We start from the raw sequence: 16,055 nt of genomic DNA on the forward strand, positions 1-16,055 counted from the left end.
TTTGAGATGCTGTCCCAAGCTATTAACAGACAAAATAATCAAAATGTTAGTCACACAGCTTTATCACAACAGGAAAGCTACAATTCAGTCCATTTTAGGAATACTGATCAATAACATTTAAAAATCCTTTGAGTCTCAGTGATGGTAAATAATCCCTTCAGACTTCGTAGACTGGCCTGTTCTATTCTGCTCCCTCCACATCAGCACGCAGGAGTTCACCATACTTGAATTGCAAATGAGTGGCATAAAAGTTAAAAATGTTTCTGTGTGTTATTTTCATTGGCATCAGTCTTAGTAATATTTTAGAGATGGAAGAACTTTTACAAGCCTCAGCAGGGCTGCAAGAAAACACACATTTCCCCTGTTTGATTGCCAGAATGGAGAACTAGCTTTATTCAAGTTCTTGATCTTTTCCCTGCAATCCTCATTAGCCTGATCTGGCCTTTAATTGACCACTGAGTACTAGTGCAGCCATCCTCTTTGTAATCCCAGGCAGTCACCAGCATCCTACGTGTTTGTCTCTGGCAAGCTGGAAGAGACATTTTCCAAAGGCTTCACAAGATGCCTGCTGCAAGTACTCACTAGGCAACACTGTGGAAGAAGCTGATGTGGCCTTCTATATCACATATCTTAGAAAACGAACTAGATCTGCTACCTAAGCATTGGCTGTGAAATTGAACAGAGGACTGCTTAGAGCTCTGAGCTACTGGTGCTACACCAGAGGAGAAAGCTTAGAAGTTAGCTCATACTCTAGGAGAACTTTTGTGTATTGTAGGCACATTTAGTTAATCAACATTTGTCTGTACTCTCTAATCTAGGGCAACCTCTTCAGGCTGAAGAGCCCACGTCTGCATTTTTTTTGGCATACTGAAGCCTCCCGCTGACTGCCAGGGGGGCTGTTAGGTCCAACACACATAAAGAAGCATTTTATTCCTTCAGGAATGGTGCTGCCAATTACAAAACTTTGTCTTGAAGGCAGGACAAAACAACTCTCTAGGAAAACAGAAGTGACAGTTACCATCCTGTGTAGCTTTGCAAGGCCTGATGGTATAGCACCTAGATGTACAGAATTGCCCACAGCAGAGCCAGGAACATGCTTCTGACATAAACTATTCTTCAAAGAACCTGAGGAACACAGATCTGATCACCAAAATTAATTCAAAGATGATCTTATCTTTTATTTCATAAAAGGAATCATTTGTAAATCCATTTCTGTGAGGAAAAGGTTAAATCTGAACAGCTTTTTGTGCCAAATTCTTAATTTTAAACACAATGAGTGCCCATTGGTACCTAAGACTAATTCATGCAATAGCAGCTGCAGTGATGATTATCTTTTTTTTGCCACCTGAGAAAAATTTACATTGAAATGTGGACTAAGGCTATGTCAAAGGTAAAATAAATAAACCATCATAGCCAATGCCAGCCAAGAAAATAAGAGCCAGCACTGCAGTCCTCTGTGCTGTCGAACCACTCGCTCTCTGGTTTTCACATTCTCAGCTTGTGCGGATTTTTTCTTTATAAACTCAAATGTCTGCTGGGACTTGGAGTAGAAGAAAAGTTGTGGTTAAACATGTTTTCTGTCCATCCCCATTCTTCAAATAATCAGGTGTAAAACAAATGAACTATGAAGTCTCTCTTCCAGCAGTGAGAGTATCACAAAATAAATTGCAGTTAAACTGTAGCAACAGAACTGTCCATTTCTTCCAGGCAGATGAAATATAAAATATGCAGTAATGCTTACAGCACTTGCTAATTATTTAAGAGGGATTTTGGACATGAAACACATTTAAAAACTGAAAAGTTTCACTAGTCCTGACCAGAACATTTAAAATAGATTTTTATCAATGATAATTCAGCTGAAACGGACACAGTATTATAGACAGACCCTTGTGCAGAATGTGTTCTTCACAACAACAACAAAAAAACCCCACACACAAACCATGGTATCATGTACTACTAGCCTGAAGCCAGAAGGATTTCTAAAGACTGGCCAGGAAGCAGTAGTGTCAAGACTGGGAGGGGATTTCCAGTTCCACCTTGTCTAAACTTCAAGTCACTCGCTTGTCTCCCAGTTTCGCTGTGCCTCAGTTTACTCAGCTTTAGCAGCAATCTTTGCACACTCTCTGAAACTCTGGAGTTGAGGTGCTGCAACACACCATGATTTCCAATGAGTGTCATTTACAGTAACATTTTATTGTTCATCATTCAGCATCCCCTTTCCTTAAGCATCCTAAAGTCAGGGTTTTGCTGGGGTTTGGTCCTTCTTTTTCATGGGAGCTGCACAAATTCGTTTATCAGCCAGCTGCCCCTGTGTCCCTCTTTTGAGCTGGTGTCACCACTTCAGCACCATCCATCCATCTTCCACTGCAGTGTGTACTCCTTTCCTAGAAGCTGTAAATTTCACCTGACACTAATGTTGTTCATTCACCATGGTTGTTCAGGACAAAAAAGAAGGACTATGAGGAAATGTTGACATCACTACTTGCCTTCTTTCTCCAGACATTTCTTAAACAGATATGTAGGACTGAAAATGAGGAGGGGTCAGGGACTGCAGTCTCCCAGGGTCTCATGAAGACAACTAGAAAAAATTACTGATGATCAAAAGCTGAACAGATTAAGAGAGAAGACTGAAGGTACACATGCTTAGTCTTCAAAATACATAAATTCTATGGTACAATGGGAAAGATCTGTTCTCTACATGGACACAGCAAGAAGTAATGGGGTTAAACTGCACCTAAGGAGTTTCTAATTGGAGGCAACAGAAAACTGTCCTATACTAAGGAAAGTGGAGCACTAGAAGAGATGCCTGAGGAGATTATAAAATGCTGTCCCTGAAGATCTTTGCATAACTGGGATATTTACCAGAAAAGAAATAAGGAGATTGCATCTTGCTTTATGGTAGTAAAATCACAGGATGGGCCAGATGAACTATTCACATTCCTTTCTATCCCAGGAAGTTTATGCCATAGCTATGAAATCCAGAAAGATTCAGTGACCTTCCTTTTTCTACTCACATATATTAATACACCCCAAAATAAACTTCAGGTTTGTATTACTCCAGGCCAAGGGCCAAATGGCCAAGGTCCATTCCAGCAGTTCCTCTCCCAAAATACTCACATTCATTTTACAAAGCAAATCATGTTCTGTCTTGCAGAGGAGAGCGAATGCCTCCCACTTTTCACCCAAAATCCAATGGCCTAAGTTGCATTTGGGTGAAAAATTTTCTTCTCAATACAAATCTGATCATAAGATTATAGAACCATAGAATGGTTTTGGGTTGGAAAGGACCTTAAAGATCATCTAGCTCCAAGCTCCCTGCCCCGTGCAGGGACACCTCCCACTGGACCAGGTTGCTCAAAGCCACATCCAACCTGGCCTTGAACACTGCCAGGGATGAGGCATCCATAGCTTCCCCGGGCAACCTGTGCCAGTGCCTCGCCACCCTCACAGCGAAGAACTTCTTCCTACTATCTAATCTAAATCTGCCCTTTGTCAATTTAAAGCCATTTCCCCTTGTCCTGTCACTACATGCTCTTGAAAAAGCCCCTCTCCAGGTTTCTTGTCAGCCCCTTTAGTACTGGAAGGCTGCTTTAAGGTCCCCTGGGCCTTCTCTTCTCCAGGCTGAGTTCCAAGCATGTGAGCATGTCTGGAGCAGGACCACCGCAAACACCTCTGGCCAGCTTTTAATCTCTTGTTAATACTGATCTGATAATTTAGAGGAAGCTGACACTTACCCAAGTGTCCTGGGTTCAGCAGTAGCAGTTATTTTTCCCCTTAGTAGCTGGTGCAGCACTGTGTTTTGACTTTTGGCCTAGGAACACTGCTGATAACACCAATGTTTTTAGCTGCTGCTCAAATGTTTAGTCTGACCAAGGACTTTGTGAGTCTCATGCTCTGCCAGAGAGGAGGGGAGGCTGGGAGGAAGCAGAGACAGGACACCTGACCCAAACTAGCCAAAGAGGTATTCCATACCACAGCAAGGCATGCCCAGGATGTAACAGGGAGTTACCTGGAAGGGCTAGGGACCGCAGGGTTGGATGAGGTATCGGTCAGTGTTCAGCTGGGGGGAGTGGGGCAAGTTATTGGTCGGCTGGTGTTGAGGTGTTGTATTCTTTCCTCTTGTTATTTCCTTAATCATTATTATTATTGGTGGTAGCAGCAGTGATTTGTGTTATACCTTAGTTACTGGGCTGTTCTTATCTCAACCCGTGGGAGTTGCATTCTCTCAATTCTCCTCCCCATCCCTCCAGGAGCAGGGAGGGTCGGTTGTGGGGGAAGGAAAGAAAGAGGGAGAAAAAAGAAAAGGGGGGGGGGAAGTGAGTGAACTAGCTTTGTGGTTGGGTTTAAACCATGACACCACGTCACCCTAGAAGTAACACAGCCAGATTCGGATAAAGTTCAATCAAAATAACAACAACAACAAAATAAATAAATATATATATATTTTCTGACCCTTGCAAGCAACTCAGAAAATCTGGATTGTGGCATTAATAGACAAATACAATACGTTAACAGCATACTGAGTGTAATGAGGTAATCTTTATTCCAAGCAGCTTTACAAATAGGAAAAAGCAAGGAAATGCCAGCGGGACTGAAAAGGCACAGAATGAGTTCCTGAAAGGGGCTTTCAGATTCTTCCATCTGACTCTCAGTGAAAGAACATCCTTAAAAGAAAATCAAATTCACCTTGAGGACCCAAAGTTATGACATGCCTTCCCCTCCCCACTCAGAAGCTACCTCCACAGTCAGCCTTCCTCTGATGTCTGCTTCCTGCTGCCACATCCTGCCACCATGATGAAACATCATTTTAATGGCAGCTCCTTCACACATTAGTCAGGGCTTTTCATTCTTCCTTGGGGATACCAGCTCCTCACTCCAGCTTTAATTGCTAAGTATTAGGTCAAATCTGCCTTCTCATACTTATCGTGACTGTGAGTTTATGAAACTCCACCACAAACCAGCATAGATTGTTTGCTCCTGCTGTCCTGTTGGGAAGCTGTTGAGACCTTCAGTCCCCTGGTTGTCAGCAACTTCCTTCTTCCTGGTTTCCAGTCCCAATTTCCTCATGATAAATCTTCTCTGCCACCAGAAATGTTCAGGTCAGTAACATCCTGTGTTCAGCTTACCATACCCCAGCATTGGTTTTAAGGAACCACCTCCACAGATCCCCACACCATATGTCCTTCTGCAGCCATATAACTGAATACACACTTTTTGGCAACCAAAACACCTGTAGTTACAGACCAAAACCTATGGTCATAGCACACATCCATCTGCAAACTGAGAAAAACTTGCAGTGTGTTACCTGATGTTTGTGTGCACTCCCATCACAAGTGACACACCACTGTATGATGGGAGATGCCTGCATTTCGGTATCGGACATTGGGCTGCAGACAGGATGATTACATACCTCAAGTCAAACAAGTTGACTTTAATCCTGCTTTTCAGCCTTCATTCAGCTCAACAAGTTGAGCTTCTGGACAGGTCCCCAGCAAACTGAAGAACACAGCAAATTACATTTTCTACCAAGACAGACTGGTGCATTTGGATCTTGGTTTCCCTTATCTTCTTCTGTTGTAACATTACAATATTTTGACTCTATCTGTGACTGCTGTGCTGGGGAGACAATCAAAAACAGACCACTTGTGGCCAGAAGCATCTATCAAGTTTTAGCACCTGAAAGTCCTCCTTGGACTTGTTAATGCTAATCTGGCAACCTGGACATGACCTGCTGTAACTACAATCAGAAATGCAGAAGGAAAATTAGCCAAATGTCTGTACCTACTATTGCCATGCTTTGTGGACCAAACATGCACCTTTAAACCAGTGCCACCCGTTGGGGATTTCCCCCCTGTGGCACTCCCTCTGGGTCAAAGCCAGGCAGCTCCAGCACAGCGTGTCTTCCTGACGGCATGGTGCAGAGGATGAAATTCAATGCACTTAATTGCTTCTGCAGTCCATGGGGAGGCCCTAGAAGTGAATCAGAGCAGCGTAGAAAGGTACCGTGAGGTAACCCCTCCCACAAGCAGTTGCAGAAGTATTAATGCAGAAAGCAGCCCTTTTGCCTCCTCTTCAAGAGGTGGCTTCGCATAAAATTCCACAACCACCAAGCCCACCTGCCTGTGCTCTGCCAACACCCCAGAATTAACCCACACGGGCGCTCAGTGGTACGGAGCAAGCGGCCCAGCGGCCAGGGGGCTGCCGAATCCCGTAACGCGGGGATGTTTCGGCAGGGCCGCTCCTCGCTCCCCTCCCGCCCCTTGCTTAACGCGGCCTGACAGGCGCAGCCACGGCCGCCCCGCTCCCCCACACCGCACCACCTCCTCCTCCCCGCCGCCAACCGCCAGCCCCGCTGACATCACCGGGATGGATTTAAATAGCACCGCAGCCCCCTGCCTCCCGGATACAGCGCACCCCATTGGCGGCGGTGGCAGCCTATGGCCGCGCCGCGCCTCTCCCCTCCGCCAATGGCAGGGCCGCTGCCGCCGCGCCCCTCCCCTGTCGCTAAGGGAGGGAAATACATCGCGGCGCGGCGCGCTGTCAGGTGTGCGGGCAGAGCTGCATCCTGCCGCCGGCCGGGGATGGGGATCGGCCGTGGGGCGGGCTGGGTGCGCTCCCTTGCCTTAACCCCCCTTGGTTTTCATCCCTGCTAGGCCAGCTGCTGCGGCCAGCCGCGTAGCACGGTGGGGAGAGCATGGAAAGTAGCAGTTTTCGCCTTTGTTTTAAGGGCTTCAGGGGAGGTGGAATGCAGGGCGGGCATCGGGCAGAGAGGAGGTCCTCTCGGCTGCGCTGCTTCCCCGGGAAAAGCTTAGAAAGGGAGAGAGGGGCCGGGGGACTCGCCGGGCTGCGGGGGCTTGGCGGGCACAGACGGCACAGGGATGAAGACGGTGTGAGAGAGAAACGCACCTGGTGATGGTAGTGATGGTGTTAGGGGAGGGAGGCAAAGAGACGGAGAGGGGCTGGGTGCCCCGCACGCAGCCGGAGCCCGTGGATGTTTGCTCCCCGCCGAGCCGCAATGGACGCTGCCCGTCGCCCCGCCGCCGCCGCCGCCGCCGCCGCCGCCGCTGAGGGAGAGCTGCTCGCCAGGAGCCGGGGACGGGGGTTTCCTCTTCGGCAACGCTCCGGTGAACGCAGGGTCTGCGGCCGGCCGCACAGATAGGTTGCATGGCAGCCACGGCTCGGGCAAATAGGTAAACACCGCTGTGTAGATGTGCTGTTTGGAGAGGGAAAATAAATAAATAATAAATTAATATGCGGATATTGGGCCTGGTGCTGCACGGGGAGATGGAATAGCCTCTTCTCCTTTGCCTTGTGCGGTGGCGAGATGTAGTGTGACGAAAATGAGATCCCTAAGTGAGGCGAGTTGGATACCTGCTGGGTCGAGCGTCGCCAGAATTACCTGGGTCTCTCCCTGCCATGCCGCAGCCTGTCACTGCGGGGCCTGTCCTAAAAGCAGACTTTCATCTGTAACAGCTCTTATGCTTAAGAGCTGCATAGCACTGTGGAACAACCAAAATTCAGTTACATTCCAAAATCTGAAAAAAAGAACTCATTTCTTTTGCTGCCAAGCTTACAAGCTTGAAAGGAGCTTCCACTGTGCCATCAAGCCGTAACGGGATTGCTTAAAACATTTCTACATGGTTACTGTTTACTGCTTCACACCCTCCAAATATTTCTGACTTGTTTCTTTGCCTTATCCACAATGTGTTAATACGTTGCCTGAATATCCTGAAGATGTTGGCATGCATACTCAAAAGGCAAATATGTGTGTAAGAACTGCAGGCAAAACAGAGCAGGATTGAGCCATCTCTTGGATTTAATCTCGGTTTCTGCCTATGTTTTAGAACAAGGTGATGAACTTCCTGCCTTGCTGCTTTTCTTCCCCTCTTCCCCATTTATCCTCAAATTAAGAGCAAAACTTAAGTCACAGTTTTGCTGGGTAGATTTTTTTAGATAAAAAAATTCCTATGCAACGTGAAACATTAATTATTGTAGGAGAAGCTGCAAGTACTTACTATAGAAGCCCTGCTAAAAGCAAAAATAAAAAGAGTACTTTACCCTTCCCTGAAACAAAACCACCGAGTTACCAGGAATCTGAGGTGCCTACCTATGTATATTTGTGTGATGTGATGAAGTTTGTGTCAAGGTTTTTCCCTTTGGGAGAGGGAAGCTTGTCATAAGAACACATCACCCCCACCCCCCCCACCCCCCCACCTCCCCCACCTCCCCCCTCCCCGTTACTGTTTCCTCCTTCTCCTTACCTGTTACCTCTCTCAGTGAAGGACGAGGACTGTGCAGCCTTGTTTTGCCTTCTGTTGTTGCAGAACTCCTTGGATGAATCGGAAGTAAGCACATTTGGTGATGTCCGTGGGAAGGCACAAACCACCAAGGCCCTGTTCCCTCCATCTTAAGCCTTCTGTGGTGCTTTGCAGGCAGCACAGAGAAGTATGAAGCACTGAGGGACTAAAGTCAGTGTTTACACCTGACTTCAGTATAAGCAGAGGACCAGGGCTAGAACAGCAGAAGCACTTAAGACGCCTCTTTTAAAAGTTCTCTTTTGCATATCTAAAAATTAAGGAGCTGTTTAGAAAACATGATGCTCCCCATGTGTTTGTGTTTATTGTCGTAACAGAAGATGATGGTCTGCATTATCTTACATGCTAGATAGGTCTTGGGTGAACCTGTATCACCTTACTGATTTCTGTGTTGATTAAAGTTAGTTAAGAAACTAACCCAGCTAAATTTTAAATAATTGGAATAATGTTTTCCCTCTCTTCCAGTCACATTTGCCCTTCATGTTACTTGTGTTTCATAATCCTCCTAGCTCTCCATTTCATCATTACAAGGCCAATATCTCTGTAGCTCTATTGTAAAAAAAAAAAAAAAAAAAAGGAGGAAGAGGAAAATACCCCTTAAACGATTGTATTTTTACAATCCGATCTTTATTTTCATGTTTAAATAGATTTAGTGCACAAGCTGATCCTTTTTTTCTTTTACTAGGCCAATTTATTTTCATTTACTTACACCGGTATTTTTTAGAGCCAGAAGCTCTCAGGAAGAGAATGTGTCCGATGTACCAGAACCCTTTAGGGTTTTGATAAAAGACTCGATATCATGAGTACCATCTCCACTTCTGTTATTCTTATATAGTAGTGACAAGATTGAATCACCGTTTTTAGCTATTCTTCAGCAGAACTCATAATCTATCAATGTGTCAGCTCAACAGCAGTTTTCTCTTCACACTAATGTGAACCAGAACGTCCAGCTATCACTGATTTTGACAATTTTATTTTATCTGAGACTTCATGATTTGCAGAAGTTTGGAGAAAATTAATCGTGGGACCTATTATATTTTTTCTAAAGATGTGCAAACCACAAAATATGTCATTAAATCATTTCAAACTCATTTGTACTGGATAACGTTCCTAAGTTAGGTGTTTTACAAGCCTCAGAGTATAAGCACTATTAAATATTCATGTGACAAACAAGTATAAGCTGAAATGTGGGTCCTGTATTTTTTTCAATGCCTCAGATTGCCCTCTATGTTGTTACATAATGCATCATAAAGAAATGCGTGCCTTCGTTCTCTTCAAATCACTCCAGCATGGATAGTGCTTCCTTCAAGTCCTCGTTATGCAAGTCCTTGCTACTGTTAATAGCTGTCAGCCTTGCATGGTTACTTAAAAAACAAGGTAACCATGGACTTTTTGTGAAGCTCCTTGTATTTCTGGCATTTACAGTGAGTCAGTTCCAGGTGCGTTGCTCCCTCTCTCAACTATAAACTAAATTATTATAAACAAGCAGCTTTCCCCCCATTAGAAGAAAGTCCCATTCATTCCAGTATATCGCAAGGTAATCTGGTTTTTTGTTTGGTTGTTTCTATAAGCATATTACACTATGAGTATCTGAACGCACTTCTCCAGAGTCAAAGCACGGTGGAATAGACCAGAATGCAGTAATATTGTGAATGTCCATTGGAAAATGCAGGCATGTAACTAGATACTGAAAAAATACATAGCATAGTAGAAAATCTGTGACCGTTCTAGAAAAGCTATTAGATAAAAAAAAAATCCATATAGGCATTAAGTACTATTATTTATAGTAAAATATATGTGATACAGGATAAGCAGCATTTAAGTGAAATTGATGAGACATCTATATAGAACAGAAAGAATCATCTTTTAAAGTTGTTATGTTATGATGTTCTGTATTTCTTTGTTTGGGAAGTGGAATTTTCCCCGTCTTTTTTGTAAAGGCATAAAATTAACGACAAGCACTGTAGAGAATTAGGTGCACTGCCTGATTTGTGGTTTTGTTGTTTTACTTTTCCTCTATCAAACACAGAGCACATCGGTGGAAAAAAAAATCAGGAGAAACCTGTCTCGGCTTTCCAAATCATGGAGATCTTTCCAAGTACCCTGTCCTTAAACAAGGCCGCAGTTATAAAGATCCTGAAATAGGAATATCTCAAAATTTCATATACTGAAAAAATAAGAATTTTTTTTTCTCTCATTTTATACTTGTAGAAGTGTACAAGTAGTAGCTCAGCGATGTGTCACCAGGAAAGGAGGGGTTTGATTCATGTTCCACTAATAGATCTATTAGTTTATCCATCTTCTATTGCATTTTTACATTATCTTTACCTTTTTGTTGCTTTTGTAAATTTGAGGGTAATAGCTTATTTGTTTATTTCCCTTTTGTAATAGTTACAAATACTTGTAATTATTTTGAAAGGATCAGCTATATATTCTCTTTAGGTTTCAGTATGACACATGGGAAATATTTTTGTTATTTCTTTTGCAAGCAGTGTGGTGGTGGCAGGAGGTCTGCACTATAAAATAGCATACCTACTAAATTGTACTCCAGTGGGAGATTAAGTAAGAAAGAGCAGAATGGCTGAGACAAGTCATTTGTCACAGATGTTCATGCAGTTCTCATGTTTTATTTTAAGCTGGATTCATCAAACATGATAAGGAGTAATTTCTGTGTGATATGAAGTTCCCATCCAAGGAGACTAAATGGGTTAACTTTAAACTGTGGTTTGAAAATACAAGGCTATTTTCAATATGGGAAATGCTACTGGACGGTCGACAGCTTGATTCGGTAGCGAAAGTGGATGCAAGGAAGTAAATTGGAGAATGCCATTTTTTTGTGGTGTTTAAAATATGTCAGATCAGAAGTAAGAAGGAAAATACATCACAAATATATTGCTGTGGAGCAGAGTTATTTTAAATACAAGATGCTTTTGTCTACGAAGCACAAATATTTTACCATAAACATCTGAATTACATAGATTATAAATGGTACCGATGCTATCGGAGCAAGCATGAAATCATAGATGTTGATGTGATAACCTCTAATACTGAAGTGGCATTTAATGACTGCTTTTACAGTATTTCATAAGTCTATAGCATGAGTTTAGTAATATAAACCTAGTGAAAATGCACGAGGCAAGCACTAGTGTAATGTTTACTTCAGATTTTTTAGATGGGCTGATTATCATATTTTATGGAGTATGAATAAGAAGGCCCGAGAATAAGATTACTTAAAAAAGAGGTTTTAAAAAAATGAATATCAGACTCATTTTAGTTTGTATCAGTTGCTTTTTAATGTTATTTTCCCTTTTGTAAATTTATTTCTGTCTCTTTTCCTTCAGAAATGTTATGACCCTGCCCCAAAAAGGAGAAATACAAAGGCTACAATTAGCTTCTGTTTACTGGAGCAAGATGATTTTTTTCCAAACTGAAATATATGCATTAATTTGTTAGACTTCCAGCCATTTTTACCTATGGCATTTCTGAGAAATAGATAGCGATGTCCATTGTAATACAGCTTTCTGTGCTATAGCAGCTGTAATCTAGCATTTTTCTCTTCGGTACTCAAATATTCAGAACTGTCAGACTGTTTGCTTTTAAGTACCTGAAGGCTGAATCAGGACACATATTTCTGATACAATAAGTTTGGCTTTTCAACTTGTACTTCCTTTTGAGTTTTCTAAGTAAATGCTACATAGACTGATAATCAGAAAAATTGAGGCTTACATAATCAAGCCATATATTTTTCTACTGTCTTCCTTCCCCCCGTTAGCTTTGCAGTTACTCTGAAAAATGAAAGATTTTGAATAGTAAATTTCTATGACATACTGATTATGTACACATTTTCATGAGACTGCATAGCCAAGCTATTTGTATGTGTTTAGTAAAAGAAAGCAGCAAGCAAAATATTAAAACCTCGAGATGGCTAAACTTTATAGTAATCGTTAAATACAGCATTATGTAATATGATGCACCTTGCTGTGTAGCATTGAGTCTTTTTTGTTTGCACAGGGAATTAACGTACTTCTGTGTATTCCTTATTTAGAATAAGAAAAATAGGAACGTCATACCCCATTTTTTTTTACTCATCGTAAAGCTGATGCTCCTTCGTAAGAGAGTTGGGTTTAATACCCAGCTTTCAGAGGATAAGCACTGGTTGATGACAAACTATATAGCAAACAAATCAAAACTCTGTCCTGCTAGATAATTACAAATTGAATTTATTACAAAGAATAATATTGAAATTTTACCTAAAAATATGTTAACATGAGCTCTTGCCCATAGGTGGCAGTCAGCTTTCACTGTAGTAGGGATGCCAAACTTTCCGTTCATGGCATTCATACTTGGGCTGAAATAATTTTGATGGGGTATGCGTATGTGCATGTACGTAAGTATATGCATGTCTGTGTGTTTGGAGAGGGAAAAGGAGATAAAATCAACCCTAAAATTAATTAGTAATTGGGAGGAATCTGAATTGCTATGTATATAAGCAAAAGGAATTGTCATATTCTGGAGAAAAGATCCAGGTATTTTTAAAACCATGCAAATCATTTTTTTGTGTGTCCAGTGCTGACTTTCATCCAACTGAAACAGTGATAATTCAGAAATGAGCAAGTGCGCCTACAAATTGAGCAGAAAGGCAAGTATTTCACTAGAGAACATGACCCTGTACTGCACCCAGTCCTCCAAACTGCATTTTTGTTTTGGCACCCATTATCTGTAAATTACACAAGCACTACAGGGACATCAGTCTGTCCTGGAAATCCCAGCAATAAACTCCTTTAGACACGGAGCAAATACAGAAGATGTTGCCTGGGTGAGGTTTCAGACACGGAGAGCGAGCAAAACCTGTGGGCTGTGTTTCTCTTTCTCTTTGCAGAGCTGCCATTGAACCCACTGCAGCACTGCACGAGGGGAGGACTCTTGTCTGTGAGAGCAGAGATTCACTCAGTTTTGCCCTCAGCTTTTTTTAGGGCTTTATGCAGTTTATGGGGATTTCCTTTTGTAATACGGCTAAGGAGGCACCTGGGACCCCAGCAAAACTGAAGGGGATAGAAGGAGCTAATAAGGCCAAGTCATCTCGATCTAAACCAAACAGATCTTGTGAGGCTACACACGTGATGTATTAAGATGATAGTGGTGTTCTGAGAAAAGAAGGCTGAAAACTGAAATTCCTGAGTAGGTGAGGTCATATTATTTTTTACCATTACAGCTACACTGGAACTCTTTTCAGTTAAGATTAGTATTATGTCAAGGTAGGCCACTGTACACATTTAGCAGAGGTCAGGAGCTACCATTTTACAAAATGGAAAATTGGAAAAATATACAATTATGCGTTGCTGCTACCATGTTTCACTGTGATGCAAGATTAAGGGCGCAGAATTGAGCAGTATTATTAAAACAGGAGGCTTAATTCTCCTTGTGCAAGAGTCACAGCAACACACATCATTGTATAAGCCAAAGCAGGCAGCATGATTTCATAGTCAAACAGGGTATTTCCACACACATGCAACCACGACATGACTAATTAGACACTTGCATATGCACAGCCCATTTGTTCCCCAACTGTAATAATTAGGAGGATTGCACTCCATGTTAATTTATACTCTTGTGTAACACTACTGAATAAAAGATAGCAGGTGGTGATAAACTGGCTGGTGACAAATGTGTAAATTTGATAATGCATTTTGAAAATCAGAGCTTTCCTAGTCAGCTCTGACCTTGATGTAGGCGAGAGGACTGCCTCAGCCATCAGGCCTGATCCCAGCTACTGCAGGCAGCTGTGTTGCACTGTTCAACTTCCGTGCAGAGATACCAGGCTCCATCTTGAGGATACCCTTGTCGTGAGGTTGCTCCTCATTTTCTACTCCTCTGGATGGTTAAAGATTTCAGATAATGTGTATCATGACCAGCTGAACACTTTATGTTCTGCGAGGTGTTTGACTTCAGTTTAAACACCATTTCTCTCTCCCAGTGTAAAGTCCTTTCCAATCTGTCACCCCTTGAGCTTTCATAAGTTACTGTTGAAACCTGCTCAGCTTCTGTTCAGCCAAAACAGCCATGCAGTACCTGTTGTAGATGAGGGTGCTTTTCCCTGACCATTCTTCTAACCCTCCTTTGCACCTTTTCCAATTTCAGTAAATCTCTTTTAACATGCAGAGTTAGAAGGAGATACCATACTCCAGATAAGCTGTCACCGGGGCCTCTCATGGTGGCATAAGTGCCTTCCCATCCCTGCCAGATATACAACAACTGATATATTTGCTTTTTTTAAATTATGTTTATATTCAGAGCTACCTGCTAGCAACATCTCATGGGCCTTGAGGACTGAGCGAAGCACCCAACTTACCTTTTTTTGTGGATGCTGATAGCACAAGTTCTTTTTCTTTGTTCCGAGTTTGTGACCTTGACCCTTGCACTGTTACACTGGTATTGCACGACACAGGTGTCAAAAGGCTTTTTCATAAGGGTGTCATCAGTTTCATCCAAGGCATGGGCTTCCCGTGAATTTTCTGGCATGTCCAGATTTGTTCAGCAATCACTATGTTTTGCACAGCTACGGACGTGAGCTGCCACATGCACATGATACGGCACAGGGCTTTACAGGTGAGCAAGTTTGGCTCATGGAACAGAGTTGTCTCTTGTATTATGTTACCTCAGGCACAACACGGTGTGTTATTTCAGGTAAGCCTTCAGAAAGTTGTACAGGACTTCTGACTCCCTGTCCTGCACTGGCTTCATTCGACAGCTCTGGGAGCAAGAGGCCAAATTCTGAGTTATTTTTCCAGGATCAACAGGGGAGATGGACTCGGTGTCGCATTGTATTGTTTCCATTGATCCTGTAGGTTAATCTGCAGTTTGCAGGACGTGCCTGTGAAACTGGCGGGAGAGCAGGATTTGTGAGAGTTGTGTGGCACTCTTGAATAACATGTAAAAATCAGATTTTAATTTGGCTTTTTAGAGAAGAATCTAGAGGATTTCGGTGGTTGTGTTTCTGGAAGTTAAATAACACAATGACTGTCTAATTCAATAAGCAAAACCCTATTCTTCTTTCTTTTCTTTGTCTTCCCTCGGAACTTGCTGTATAAAATTTGTATTGTGGTATTCTTATATAGCAATTTTATTTGATATATTTTACTTCTGTAGAAACCCGATCACTGAGGTTTATAGCGAAAATACCGTACTGAAGAACTTTTGCTAGATTCGCTGTATGCTGAGTTCCAGGATAGTGAGTCAAGCCCATCATGTAAAATCACTTTAGAGCCCTTCGTTATTTGATATTCCAGCCCCACTTTGTGCAAACAATACCTTTGTGTCGTTGGCTGATCATTCCTAGGTTAAGGTAGTCTGTGAAAATAATGAGTAAGATCTGTCTAGAATCATTCTTTAAGGAAGTCCACTATCTACTTTTCTCTAGCCTGAGCCTTCCCCTTCAAAACTACTTTGCAAGCATTTATTCATATTAAGAGTTAATTTAGTAATTGCTGTCTCAGGTTTAGTTTGTTTGTCTTGCTTTCCAAGTAGCGTATGAACAAATGATTTCCTGAAGTCCAGTCAGGTTTGGTCAACTCATTTCCTTGATGTAGAAAAGTAGGGTTTGGTGGCTTTTAAAAATGTCTTTTTTTTTTTTTGGTCTTTTTTTTTTTTTTTTTTGCCATTTCGCCTCCATCTAAAGGATTCACGGAAAAGCTCATTCGCAGAGTTGGTAGGGAAACATGGATTTTCTTGGAGACTTTAGCA

The 16,055-nt window shown here is 42.4% G+C and overlaps 1 long non-coding RNA gene across 2 annotated transcripts; it reads right to left on the reverse strand.

Annotated features, from left to right (window-relative positions):
* Positions 1-4,489: 4,489 nt before the first annotated feature.
* Positions 4,490-6,288, reverse strand: LOC136014359 (uncharacterized). Of its 2 annotated transcripts, none has more exons than XR_010612655.1 (3): positions 6,117-6,288; positions 5,782-5,970; positions 4,490-5,079 (listed from the first exon to the last, which is right to left on the reverse strand). It is a non-coding gene; the product is annotated as an uncharacterized LOC136014359 (long non-coding RNA). The 2 variants fall into 2 exon arrangements; XR_010612656.1 differs by having other exon boundaries at positions 4,490-5,616.
* Positions 6,289-16,055: the final 9,767 nt, after the last annotated feature.

Source organism: Lathamus discolor, chromosome 5, assembly GCF_037157495.1.
Source record: "Lathamus discolor isolate bLatDis1 chromosome 5, bLatDis1.hap1, whole genome shotgun sequence".
NCBI lineage: Eukaryota > Metazoa > Chordata > Aves > Psittaciformes > Psittacidae > Lathamus > Lathamus discolor.